The sequence below is a fragment of the Myotis yumanensis genome, unplaced genomic scaffold, assembly GCF_028538775.1.
Source record: "Myotis yumanensis isolate MYYU_CA2020_CCGP unplaced genomic scaffold, mMyoYum1.0.hap1 SCAF_2, whole genome shotgun sequence".
Classification (NCBI taxonomy): domain Eukaryota; kingdom Metazoa; phylum Chordata; class Mammalia; order Chiroptera; family Vespertilionidae; genus Myotis; species Myotis yumanensis.
This window is the reverse complement of record NW_027223753.1, coordinates 5688107-5700913: the sequence shown is the minus strand read 5'-3', so window position 1 is coordinate 5700913 and position 12807 is coordinate 5688107. Positions and strand designations below refer to the sequence as shown.

Below are 12807 nucleotides of genomic sequence, written 5' to 3'. Positions count from 1 at the left end.
CCAAAGATTTTGTTACAAATCTCTAGCTGAGAACCCTGCTTTAAGCAACTGTTTAACCCTGCTGTAATATTACTCTTTCCAAAGCATGACTTGCAATTTCACTTCCAAACTCAAATACTTTCTCTCATTTCCCAGTGCTTATAAAATCAAAATCAAAGTCAAGGTACTCTGTGTTCTAGTCAAGCTCCTTTACTATACCATCCATATTGTTCTTTCACTCCTCCTAACAATTTCTCCTACAATGGGTGTATGAATTTTCATTTTTTCCTCTATTTGACAGTTTAGCTCCAGTCTTACCTCTTCTAAAATGGCTGCCCAAATGTTCCAGGAATCACTGGTATTTCCTGCAGCATTTATAGCCCCCAACACATTGTGAGAACACTGCTATCATTTTACATGACTCCATTCTATCTTGTATTGTTCTTTAAGAGCTTCCCAAAGTAAAAATGCTATTTTCTCAAAAATCTCTTTGAACTTGGGCTTCTTGAAAAAATGGCTATTTCCAAGTCTAGGCAAGAAATTTCAAGATGATTCTGGAACATGTTAGTATGATTATAAGCAAGAAATCTGTCAAAGATGAATAAGATCATGGCAAAGGGACACAGATGCCAACTTAAAGGGACTCCAAAGATGGGATAATTAAAATATAAAAATACATATATACATAGTACAAATAGAGTGAAAAACATCAAATATATAAATTCATGAGTTTATAATATCTTAAAAAACCTCATTATTCTGAAGACCGGCAAATAAAATAATTGGGTACATATCCAATTTGTATATCCTGTATAAATTATATTCCAGCCCGGCCGGTGTGGCTCAGTGGTTGAGCATTGACCTATGAACAGGAGGTCATGGCTCAATTGCCGGTCAGGGCACGTACCTGGTTGCGGGCTCCATCCCCAGTGTGGGGTGTGCAGCAGGCAGCTGAACAATGATTCTCTCTCATCATTGATGTTTCTATCTCTCTCTTCCTCTCCCTTCCTCTCTGAAATCAATAAAAAATATATTTTTTAAAAAACAAAACTATATTCCAGAATAGCCAGAGTCAATGTGGGCAACTTCTTCTTCCAAGAAAAATGCCAGCTAATAAATGCAAAAGAAATGACAGAATTAGAATGTCACCATTTTCCAACCTTACTGGTATAAAGGGTCTCTGCAACAATCACCACTAGCTGCTAAAAAGCCTTAGATGAAAGTCTGGTTGATGTGGGAACATTACAGTATATGGATTAGGCGACAACATCTGAATCAAACTGAACATTATTAAAAGTGGGACACCTAGGTGGGTTATGCTCCATGTGCTACAACAGGAAACCCAGCAAAACCTATGAAGTGCTTTTATCCCAAACCCTTAAAAAAAAAAAAAAATGAATAGAATCAAGCTTCAGATCTAACTATCAGTTTACAGAACATAAAGGAAGAAAGAAGTAATTTAAATGACACCTAAAAGATACAATCAGCCAAACCCAAAATATGGAAAAAATCTACAGGTCAACTCACCCAGTTTCTTCAAATAAATGGAAGAGGGGGAATAATTAAAGAGACTAGTGTTAGTTGTCAACCAAATGCAGTGATTTTTTAATCAAGAAAATCTGTAAAAAGATGTTTTTTATATAATCATAGAAGTCTAAACATAGACTGGGTATCAAATGATATTAAGGAATTGCAAATAAACAAAGGCTGAAACCTCCTTGCTGGGTTTTAGCTATAAAGTACATATTCATTTGCAACTAGGAAGCAAAACACTAAGATATGTAATATTCTAATGTCCCCATATACATATACTTCTCAAAACACTGTTTGACTCCTCTACCTAACTTTCCTGCCAGCATTTCATTCTACATAACACAACCAAAGTCAAAGTATCCCTCCACCTCCCTGGAACAACACAGGCTCTTGCATTTCTTTTCTATTTCTTTTACTGTTCTCACCATCCCCCTGTTCCCACACAGGTCAAACAGCTGTTTCCGCTATCCATCTAATCAACTGCCAAATCACCTATTTCTACCACCACTTTCCCTTGTAGGGCTTCAATACTTCTCACCCAAGACTGTTAACTTTCTTAACCACTTTCTTTCTTACTCCTACCCAAGCATACTACACAATACTGCCATTTTCATTGATTCCATCCATACTACACAATATTGCTAGATTCATCTTCCTGAAGTACAAGTCTGTTCATATAACTGTCCACTTAAAGATCCTCAAAGCTTCTCTACTGTTGACCAAGCAATGATGGAACTGCCCACAGTGGCATTCGATGTGTTCTGCAACATAAACCACCTATTTTTCCTAGCCCACAAAACACTGCCTTACATCCACATTCCTTAACAATCTCTCACCAGAGGGCTTCCTAAAAGTATCTCATGTTTTTGTGTCCCTAGGCCTTTGTTCCAACATTCCCTCTACCCACTTGGTGCTTCCTCCCCTCCAGTACTTCTCAAAATCCAATGTATTTTTCTGGGACCTTCTCATATGCTACATCTCTAAAGCCCTCATAGATTCTCCCCACTCCTCAAACCAAATACAAATGCTTCTCTATTTAATATTGCTCAATTCATTGATCCTACCCAGGGCAGAATAAGTTACTTTTCTTATCTCTTCTGTAGATTTTAAGTTCCTTAAGGACAAGAACAGAATCTTAGTCATGCTTCTAATCCCCCTTATCACAGGGTCTTGAATATACAGTATAGAGGTTAAAATATTTTAGTTGAATTCCTAGTTACTGTATGTCAACAGAGTGATGGAATTAAAAAAAAGTTGTTCCAAAACACAGACAGGAAACGGGATAAACTTAATTTCAAATTTCTTCCTAATTAAAAAAGTTAACAGTCATTCTTTTTTGAAAGTGATGTACATTTTAAAATTACTTTCTCTAACCAACCTGAACCTAGATATTTTTTCTGCTTTAACTGTCCTGTAATAATACTGCAACCATCTCCACAGTGAGTTAAAACTCTATACAGTAATAAGAAACTACAGTTAAGTGGACAATTGGAAGTGTTACTCTGTTACCATTATAAATAGTATCTCTTTTAACAGAGATGTCCGTCAAAACATTACAGCTTCAAAACTCCCTGATCCTTTTTTAAAAATGGCCAATTATATAAATCTGAAATCGAGTTTAAATTCCAATGACAAACAATAATTACAGACTATTTTAAAGAAGTTATAGAAAAATAAAAATAGCCTAAAAATACTTTTTCCAAATTTTGAAAAGCCAAAAGAATAAAGACAGGTAGGAAAGGCAGCCATACATACTCTGAATCACTTACACAGCCTCAGTTCTAGACTGTTCCTCTGACCACTTTTCCTTCCTTATGACATACAATTAGAAGCCTTAGGAAAGTGGAATGGAGCAAAAATTCCAGGAGCATCCACTAACAATAAAGGAATAAACACTTAATAAAAATAAAAACGTTTAGGACTAATTCATTTTAATTTTTCTAAATATCTGACCAATTGCTTAATTTTGATCTTGTGCAATTCTCACTTGTTTTCAGAGGTACCCTGGATTATTAGGAACCTAAGAGGAAGACTAATTCTCAAACTGACCTTTCAGCAAAGTGAACAAGAACAAAATAATGCTAGCCATTTGTAAGCCATAAGCGTCTATAGACACAAGCGGCAGACCTTTTTTAATTAAATTCAAAATATCATGGCAGTTAACTGGCTAGTTTTAGTTGGTTTGTTTTTGTAATATCCCTTTTCTATAGAGAACAGCCAGGATTATATTCCTAAAACAGAGGTCCGTTCATGTTCAATTGGTTTCCACAGCCTCAGAACATAAACTAAAAATTTGAGGGCCTCCACAATTCAACCTCCTTTCCTAGTCTCAGTTTTCACTACCCAACTTTACTATACCAAACATCCAATTCGTGGAAACCCAATCTCCCTTCTTACCTATTATAAATCCATATCTTTTGAGGACAAAGTCAAATGTCACCATGAATCAGGAAGCATTAATTCATGCATTCCTTAATGTCCTCCTTTGAGTCAAAAGTTCTTTTCTCTTTGCTCCCAAAAACGCTGTGCTGATACCTCATTTTTCTATTTATTTCATTTTGCCCTATGATACAGTCAGTAGTTCACTTAACTCTCCTACACTTATACTTTATTCAGTACATTTTTCACAAGTGAAAATAAAATTTAACCAAAAAAGTCTCTTAGTAGTAAAATTAATATTCGTACAATTTGCTACACAAGCAAGCTTATTTAAAAGACTACAGGCCAATGCCCTAACCAGTTTGGCTCAGTGGATAGAGCGTCAGTCTGCGGACTCAAGGGTCCCAGGTTCGATTCTGGTCAAGGGCATGTACCTTGGTTTCGGGCATATATCCAGTAGGGGGTGTGCAGGAGGCAGCTGATCGATATTTCTCTCTCATCGATGTTTCTAACTCTCTATAAAAAACTCTCCCTTCCTCTCTGTAAAAAATCAATAAAATATATTTAAAAAAATAAAAGACTACAGGCCAAGTGCACGATTAAATCATGCACGTGTAGGGTTCCCTAGGCCTAGCCTGCCATCAGGGCCATGTCCGCCATCCTGCTATGCCTTGCACGCTCCGAGGACACTGCTGGCGCCCCGCGACACTCCACTGACGCTGCCATCGCCCCAGAGGGTAGGGTGGGGGGAAGGCCAGAGAGATGCTCCATGCACCTCCTGGTTACTGGTCATTTGGTAGTTCCGGCGTTACAGCCACTGGCCTTTTATAATATAGATCATCTTTTCCACTGAATTACATTTCAAAGAATGTATTATAACTTAAAGAATGGGTACCCAAGCCCTGGCTGGTGTGGCCCAGTGGACAGAGCGTCGGCCTGCAGACCAAAGGTTCCCAGGTTCGATTCCAGGTCAAGGGCACATGCCTGGGTTGCGGGCCAGTAGGGGGCGTGCAGGAGGCAGCCAATCAATGATTCTCTCTCATTGTTGATGTTTCTATCTCTCCCTCTCCCTTCCTCTCTGAAAGCAATAAAAATATATTTAAAAAAAAAAAAAAAAAAGAATGGGTACCCAAAAGTATCGGTAGGTAGTAAGTTCATTTTGAGATGCTATGAATATTTCCTTGTTATTATAAGTTTTGCATCTCTCCGTCTAATATTTTCCATGAAGACCAAGCATGTTTTAGGACCCAATAAAACTGTGTCACTGACCATGGCTATACTGATAAAATGGCCCATTTCAAAATGTAAAAATTTATTTTTGTATATGAATTACCTGTCTATTCTTAGTTTCTGACTCTATAGACAAAAATCAGCCATGAGCCCGCTGTGAAAGCTTAAAATGGACCACATGTTAGAAAAGCTGCTTTCTGCATTCCAACCCAATGCCAAGAATCAGACTGCACAGGAAGAGTCACCTGCAGACTGCATTTTCAGTCTCAAATGGGGCTACAATTAAGAAGTCAAGGATCCTCCTTTGCACTGATAACAGGATTTTATTCTCAGAAACCAAAAAGGTGCTCAAGAAAACAACAGCTCCTATGGCTTAAAACAAATAATTCTAAATGAGAGCGATTTTTTTCCTTTTCTCTTAAAAGTTGGGATAGTTAGTTCATTCTAGTCTCTGAAGCTACATCCTATCATTTTATTCTGGCAGATTCACGGGGAACTCTGCTACTCGAACCCCAACAGAGAAGTCTCTATTGTCAAAGTGGATGACAACATCTACTCCAGGCTAAAATTTGACATGAGTCAAGAATTCTTGTGAAATCTGCCCCTGACTACACCTATCTATCTGGGCAAGAATGCAGGTCAAACTTTTCTCTATGTCAACAATGTGTCGATCTTGCCACAGGATAAACCGGTACCCAAAGGTTAATAGCTTTGTTTTTGTTTAGGTGACAACATAGTATACAAGTACTCTAGGCTCTGACCAGGGTTAAATAATGAGATTCTGCCGGGATTTATCTTTATAGAAAGTTATACACCTGAACCACATTAGTCATATCTCTTTCACAGAAAAGACTTTAGTGATATTTTAATGCTGTATTCTCAGTTTGGAAAGTGAATGGGTTACTTTTTTTACAAAGGTCTTTGAAGAACATTTCTTCCTTTTACTTAATAACCTGTTGGAAACACTCAGTATGTACATGTTTGTATCCACATGTTTGTATAGATGACTATACCATTTTTCTTTTAGAAAGTCTTTAGAATTTATTATCAGAAAAAAAGTTTTTCTTGACAAACCATTAGCCTGCTTTTACCAAAATGAAAACTGTATAATTTATCTGTCCCTTTTACCTTGAATTCCAAAAGTTTCACAACTAAATTACAATAACCATGTTACACAAATTGCTGCAGTTGGTATATATTTACTTTTCCTCCTGTTACATAGATTTTTCTTTCTTATTCATATTTTAACAGCCTCATTTGTATATATGCTATTTGTGGTAAGCTGCTCAAATCCTTTTTAGATGCAGTAAGTGCTATAATTTATAAATAAAGAGAACTTTCCTGTAATAGCCTTGTCTGCTATATAACATTAGAAATATGGTATGTACTCAAAATTCTGGTTCCTAAAAACAAATAAAGTAAGCCTTTAATACAAATAAAGTTATACAAAAATTGGTGTTGAAAGAATTTGATAGCCATGTGAGTGGCCAGAACAGCAGGAAGCCCAAGAGACTGAAACTAGCCCCACCAAAACACCAGCAGACAAAAATTCAACGAGGAGTGAAATGAGCAATACTTTCAATCCTGCAAAGGTGTGAAGGGTGCTCCCTGTTCTCAGCAATAAAGACCTGGAAACCTGAGCAAAAGCAGGGTCAACGAAGTGGACCTAGTCTGTGGTGGTCTTGGGAGTAATTAGGAGGCAAAGAAGTAGCAATGCAAGTATCCTTGCAGCTTCTAGAACCTGGTTGTGGGAGGCAGGAGAGAGGGAATTAGGAGCATATAGAAACAAAGGAGGGATTTCTCTCTTCCCACATTCCCCCCCCCCTTTCTTTTCCTCCACATGCCTTTTTAAATTAAGAAAGACGTGAATGTTTCTATACTTTACTTATTAGGTAACTACAACGTGCCAGGCAGTTCCAGCACCCTGGGATAAATCAATGAACAACACAGATACACATCCTTGCTATGGAGGAGCTTACATCCTAGCAGGAGGAGAGAGGGCATTAATGAATTATGCCCAGCCGGTAGTGCCCAGTGGTTGAGCATTGACCCAGGCACAGAGAGATCACCAGTTGGATTCCGTCAGGGCACAAGCCCAGGTTGCGGACTCAATCCCCATTAGGGGACATGCAGGAGGCATGATGTTTCTATCTCTCTCTCCTTCTCCCTTCTTCTCTCTCTAAAATCAATTAAAAAATGTATTTTTAAAAATAAGTTATAGAGAATGTTAGTGATAATAAGCATTATAAGGGAGGTCAAGTACAACAAAGTCAGGGAGGTTTGGAGGGCAGTGGGGAGGAGTGCTGTGCAGGTGCATAAATGAGGTCAGGGTAGGCCTGAAGAGCTGGTGAGACTTGAAGGAAGTGAAGGACTCGGCCAACCAGATTTCAGGGAAGAGTATTCCAAGCAAAAGAAAGAGAGCAACGGCCATAAGGTGGGAATGTACCTGCTGTATTCAAGGAACTGTGGGGACCGCCTGCCAGGGGGAAAGAGGAGTAACCAATACCTAAGCCCCTAAAATTAGAAGGCAGTGATATCCAGGATACAGGCCAAGGGATTAGCTGGAGTCAAGGAGGGTAAGAAAGAAGGCAGAGAAGTTTGTAAGCAGAGGGAGAGGAAGCTGAGGGAGTTCATGTCTTTTTTTCCCTATGAGGTGGCAGGTAAGGTTTTATGTGAGCATGGAGCAGTGGGGAGGCCTGAGTAAAGTGATCAAGATTCTAGAAAAGCCACTGTGGAGAACCGGGGAGGGGACTGAGCAGAACTGCTTGAAAAGATACCAAAGGGAGACCTAAGACCACACACATTAATCGTGGTACTAATCCCAGTACCATGTGAAGTTTCTCCATGACACAGAGTAAAAACAGAGGGTTTGGATGGTGGAAATGCTGCCAGGCTGGCATCTGCATAGTGGGCCTTGCAGAATAATAAAGAATAATTATAAACTGCATAGCAAGAAAATAGCTGAAGCAATGCGCCCCAGAAGTCACAGTATAGGAAAGGAAGACAAGGAAGTAAAATCTAGAAGAGGCTGATGGTCCAGGAGACTTGAGTTGGGAGAACACACAGAAAGAGATTGCGAAAGTGAGAGCTATAAATGATCAGAGTTTAAGATCTGATGGCAAATTTGATATCTTTAGTAGATCTGAGGGTGACAATGTGTTAGAAGATGTGGCCACAATTCTGAGCTACTGGAACAGAATGAAACCAGCATTTGCTTGAGCTGAAATCAAGGAATTTTAAGGTTAAGGGTAGTTAGTTACAAAGTAAGCTCAGCATGGTGGTTACTTACTACTTCTAGTGACCTGAGGAAGTCACTTAGCCTCTGTTTCAGTTTATTCATCTATAAAATGGAGATGATAGTATCTATCTCATATGGTTGTTGTAAGGATAAAATTAGTGAATAAGTGCAAAGTGCTTTAGAAAAGAGCCTGGCATATAGAAAGAACCTGATATGATCATTATTGTTGCTGGGATGATGTCAGAAATTCAGATGGGCCTTCGCCGGTTTGGCTCAGTGGATAGAGCATCAGCTTGTGAACTGAAGGGTCCTGGGTTTGAGTCCGGTCAAGGGCACATACCCGGGTTTTGGACTCAGTCCCCAGTAGGGACATGCGGGAGGCAGCCAATCAATGATTCTTTCTCATCATTGATGTTTCTCTCTCTCCCTCTCCCTTCCTCTCTGAAATCAATAAAAATATTTTTTTTTAAAAAAGAAAGAAATTCAGATGGACAAGAGAACTACGTTAAGTATCAAAGTCATCAAATACAGCAATGGTCGAGGATGGCACTGTTGAATGATATGCTTTGATGTAAACAATGTGATATTATTTAAAATATTTTAAAACCCATTATTTACACATGACAAAACATATTCACAAAAGCCATAAAAGTACCACTTGAGTCTTAGGTAAAAGTATTTTATGGGAGAAAGGCTCTGACTAAAAACCATGGAAACCACCATGGCATGGGCAGCAGCAGCACACTCAATTGTATTATAACAGAAAAGAGGTGGAATTACCTTACCTTACCATATCTTTTCAAATGGTAAAATGTAAGTTCCTTGAAGGTAAAGAATTAAATCTCTTCATGCACTCTCAATTAATTAGCAATGAATGTCATAAAAGTGACCATAAATGAATCACTGGACCATTCACCAAAAAGTCAGAGGTACACAATACCTTTTTCAGGTTTTCCTATCTTAGTCATATCTGTTTCATTTATCTCCTATACTAATGAGCTGCAAAGGAAAAGTTCCAAATGTATTTATATTTATTCACACCCTTTTGAGGACTCTAGAAATTCACCAGTATCTGTTCCAATAAGGCCATTTTTCAAAGAGAACTACATGAAGTAGACATGCTATACCTTTCACTTCGGAGCCTGGTGAAACTATATCCTATCAGTTTACAAGACCAAAGGGATATGCTTATGCCTGGAAAAGACCTGCTGTGATTAGCAGCCTGGCAAGGGGCTTACAAAAAGAAGGCAGGGGCCCAGTGTTGTCCTTGACTTTGTACCCCGGACAAGACCATAGCAGGGAAGTGGCTAGAAAGCCCTGGCTGTGGAGACAGATACTCTATTGGCACTCTTCTTGGGAGTTTATTCCCTGCACAAACTCAAAGAGGGAAAGAGGAAAGATGGTAAAAAGAAAAAGTGCGTTCATATCTGGTCTTGAAAAGCAAAAACAGTCTGTTCTAAGCCTCAGGAGCTGTACTTAATGGGACAAATTTTCGAAAAACATTCATCAGGGCAGAGCGGCACAGACTCATAAAATCTTGCCTCCAATCAGATCAACAATCAGGTCTGATTTTACCAAATGCTGAAATTATATTAAATCACAATTTTTTCAGACTTTTTTTTTTTTTTTTTTACTAATAAAGTCACTGTAAAAATTTAAAACGTGTATTTCTTAATTGGGGCATGAAATTTTAAAACATTCTGTACTTCTCTCATATTAATGTAATGCAAAAAACCCCAGTAGTTTCTGTTGAAGCCACTTTTGATTCAACCAAGTTTTAACAAAAAGACGGTGTTACGACTTTTCTTAGAAAACCTTACCCAAAATGTTTTAATTTTTCAACATAAGTTATAGGAACTCATTCATTAAGAAATGGAGTGTGAATGAAAGCAAAGGACACAAAGGAGGTGTGCATGGCACTCTCCAGGGCCTGTCCACATCCAGGAGGTGGCAAAAGCCATCGATTGCAGGTTCATGCTGCATTCTGGTAGTGATCTCTTCCAGATCTGCTCTCCGATGCTAACGAGCGTGCAATCTTCCCATCCCATCCTCAAACAGTGCGTTAACCACCCCCTCTGGTCTCCTAACCCAGCAGCCATACCACGTTCATGAGAAAGCATCGCCGCGCTTCTTAAAGAACTCGAGCTGGGATTTCATTATGACTAAGCTACGCTGACAAAACGCCAGCCTTGAAGGGAAACATCCACCCTGATAGACCACTTCGTAAGAGCTATTCCCACCCAACCATCAGCCCTTCCTGAGGCTCAGACCGACCCGTCTGTGACACAAAGCAACGCGTCAATGTCAGGAGAACAGCTGCCTGGAACAGCGAGCAAGGGATCTGTCGACGCTCTAATTTCAGCTCCTCCAGATTCCACAGAGATGACCACCTGCGTCCTGGGGAAGGCGGCCGCAGGCCTCTCCCGGGGTCAGCACATCCCGGCTACCTTACCCCCTGCACCGGGAGCTGCCGTGAACGCCGACCCCTCCCGGGCACGGCCCCGCGGCCTCCGTCCCGGTGTGCGGGCCTCCGCCACCCTCCCCTCGGCCATGGGCACGTAAAGGCATCGCCGAGCGAGCCTCCGCCTCCACCGCCTGGGCCGTAGAAGATGGAGATGGAAAAAACTCGGTATTGCAACCCCCAGCAGAATGGAGCCTTGCAGACACTCTGCCTTGGCAGCTCAGCGAGCGACCCACCGAGGAGAGAGGGCGGTTCTGGAGTCCGATTCTGGCTGGAGGGCCCGGGCTGCTCGGCGCGGCCCAAACAATGACGAGCCCGCCGGCGCGGCCGCCCCACCCCCACGGCGTGGCTCCTGGCAAAGGCTCCCGCGCGGAGAGCTGCCCGGGCTGTCAGTCGGTGCCTTCAGCGACGGGACTGGGCTCTGCCAGGATCTGTCAGTTCATCCTCCCAACATGGCTGCCCGAGTCATCCCGGCTGCGGGCGCCGACCACACCGCCCGCCGCGCTGGCCGGCCGCCAGCGAGCCCCCTCCCTCCCGCTCCCCTCTCCGGTGCGGGCGCCATCGGCGTCCCCGCCACCCGAGGCCCTTCCCTGCCCTCGTCTGACATACAGGCACAGCCACCTCCCCCGCCGGGGCCCCGATGCCAGCCATGACGGGGGAGCGGGGACGGGGGCCATCGGAAAGGGGGGCTTCGGAACGGAGCGGCGCCGTCTCCACGGGGCTGCAAGGCGCGCAGAGCGGCGGGAGCCGACGGACGGCCGCAGGCCTGCTGAGCGCTGGGCACAGCCGCAGCCGGGCAGCCCCGGGGAAACGGAGGGCTGGTGCGGGGCGCTGCGGGGGCCAGCAGGCCGCTGCACCCAAGCCCCGGCTCGCCGCGGGCCCCGGAGGGCCCCCCCACTCCCCGAGGGCGGTGCTCCCCATCCCACTCGGTGCCTCGGTGGGGAAGCGCCCTCAGTGCCCGCCGCTCCAGACCCGCCCGGCGCTTCCTCCGCTCCGACGCCGCCCGGACCCCGGCCCGGCGCCGCCCCCCCCCCCCCCCCCCCCCACCGAGTCAGGCCCTCCTAGCCCGGAGGCAACAGCGCCCACCGTCCGTCTTACCTCAGCCGCGCTGCGGACCGATGGGCGGACGGGCCGGGTCAGCAGCCGCCGCGGCGCGCGGGGGTGCGGGGGGCCGAGCACGGACGCTCCTCAGCGCGAGCAGCGGCCGCCGCGAGCCGCAGGGCACCTCCTCTCAGCCCCATCACGCAGCGGCCCGGTCCCGCAACGAGGGCCACGGAGGGCTGGCGAGCGGGGGGCCGGGGCGCAACGACAGGCCGGCGGCGGCGGCTGCGGAGCAGCTCGGACTCGCGCGGGCGCCTGCGAGGACCGCCGCCGTCTGAGTGCCCCGCGTCAGTCCTCGCGAAGCTCCGCCCGCAGCCGCCGCCTGCGCGGGACACCGCCCCGAGCCCGGCCGCCGCGCGTCACCTCGGCCCGCCCTGCGCACGCGACTGGCGTGGACAGCGGCCAATCAGAGAGCAGAACTCGAGGCGGCCGGCCAATCGCAGGGAGAGCTGAAAGGGGGCTGGTGAGAGCTGCAGAGACGCCGGGGCGCCCCCTGGTGGCCTAGAAGCCCGCTCCGGTGCGGGGGCGCGGGGTGGGCGAAGCCGGCGCGCAGAGTCCCCACCCCGGTGACCCCAGAAGGGCGTTAGTCGGCGGCAGCCGCGCCTGACCGACCGGATGATCCGCCTTGTAAGGGGACAAAGCCTGGCGCAGCGGGGCGGGGCAGGTGGGGTGCGGCGGGAGGCGGACGCCTGCGGAGCAGCTGAGATGAATGTGGGAGGCGGTCGAGCGTGCAATCGCTGTCAGTTTGGGAGACGTCTCTCACCGCGAAGCCGCCCGACGCGGGGCGGTCGGAACGGAAACACGCACGGGGCTGGTTGAGTGTATTCTCCCGCAGAAAGCTTCCCAGCCTGTTCCTACCGAGCCCGATCACACCTCCCACACGCCA

The 12807-nt window shown here is 44.8% G+C and overlaps 1 protein-coding gene across 7 annotated transcripts in view; it reads right to left on the bottom strand.

Annotated features, from left to right (window-relative positions):
* KIF1B (kinesin family member 1B) overlaps window positions 1–12188 on the bottom strand; it is a 132373-nt gene extending 120185 nt beyond the window's left edge. For 4 of the 7 annotated variants that reach the window (XM_070404057.1, XM_070404055.1, XM_070404056.1 and 1 more), the window contains exon 1: window positions 11919–12187. The gene's annotated coding sequence lies outside the window, so the exon portion shown is untranslated. Of the gene's footprint in view, window positions 1–11918 lie in introns of all 7 variants that reach the window. The other 3 variants (XM_070404052.1, XM_070404054.1, XM_070404053.1) reach the window with 1 other exon arrangement.
* Between the last annotated feature and the right edge of the window lie 619 nt (window positions 12189–12807).